At 44.4% G+C, this 862-nt stretch overlaps 1 pseudogene; it reads left to right on the plus strand.

The window, feature by feature from the left end:
• Positions 1–334: 334 nt before the first annotated feature.
• On the plus strand, positions 335–861 carry LOC102483587 (N-alpha-acetyltransferase 20 pseudogene; annotated as a pseudogene).
• The last annotated feature ends 1 nt before the right edge of the window (position 862 follows it).

Genomic DNA, 862 nt, shown 5'->3' on the forward strand with positions numbered 1-862 from the left:
TCACTTTCCCTCTCTCTGTCTCTCTCCACAGAGGCCAGTGCACCTTATGGCAAAAACTTAAGAAAGGGAAAAAAGAAAACTTAACTTCTGTGATAAGATGAATTACTTTCTTGGGTTTTAGTGTCTTAATTTTTGCAAAGGCTTTAAATCACTTCAGCCTTGACTTAAGCCTATGAAGTCTAGTCCTTTCACAGAGGAAAACATCATGGAAGTTTTAAACCGAAATACACTTCAGAAGAAAGGTGAGAAAAAGCATGGAGGGGTAATTTCCGGCAGGGCGGGAGCTGGGGGGCAGCGAGCTGGCTTCAAGGGAAACCGTGGTAGAGGCCACTCTATGATCACACACTGGGCCTTCATCTGTGACCTGTTCCCCTTCAACGTTAACTTGGATCCACTTACAGAATTTACGGGATTCCATTTTTCTTATAGTACCTTGCCCACTGGCCTGCGTGCTTCATAATTGCAGAGGCGCCTGGTGGAGAATTAATGGATTATATTATGGATAGAGCAGAAGGCTCTGTGGCTACAGAGGAATGGCATGGGCATGTTACTGCCCTGTCACACCAGAATTTCAATGTCTTGGTTTGACTGCTAAACTTACAGAATTATTAGAGGAGATTTCAGAAAGAAAGGCTGGTTTTTTTTGTTGATGTCTTTGTGAGAGTCTAACCAGGTTGCAGTTAACAATGTGCATGTGGTTTGGCTAGAGTGTGAACAGGACAGTCATAGAGTACTACTTGGCCAGCCAGGGGGAGCTGGGCAAGGACGCTTGTGACAGGAGGAAAGCATTTTTCTAGGAACACCAAGAAGAAATCCATCATATCATTACCTCACCCAGTGAGGCCTGAAGACACCGAATAAC

The sequence above is a fragment of the Tupaia chinensis genome, unplaced genomic scaffold (assembly GCF_000334495.1).
Source record: "Tupaia chinensis unplaced genomic scaffold, TupChi_1.0 Scaffold132815_1, whole genome shotgun sequence".
NCBI lineage: Eukaryota > Metazoa > Chordata > Mammalia > Scandentia > Tupaiidae > Tupaia > Tupaia belangeri.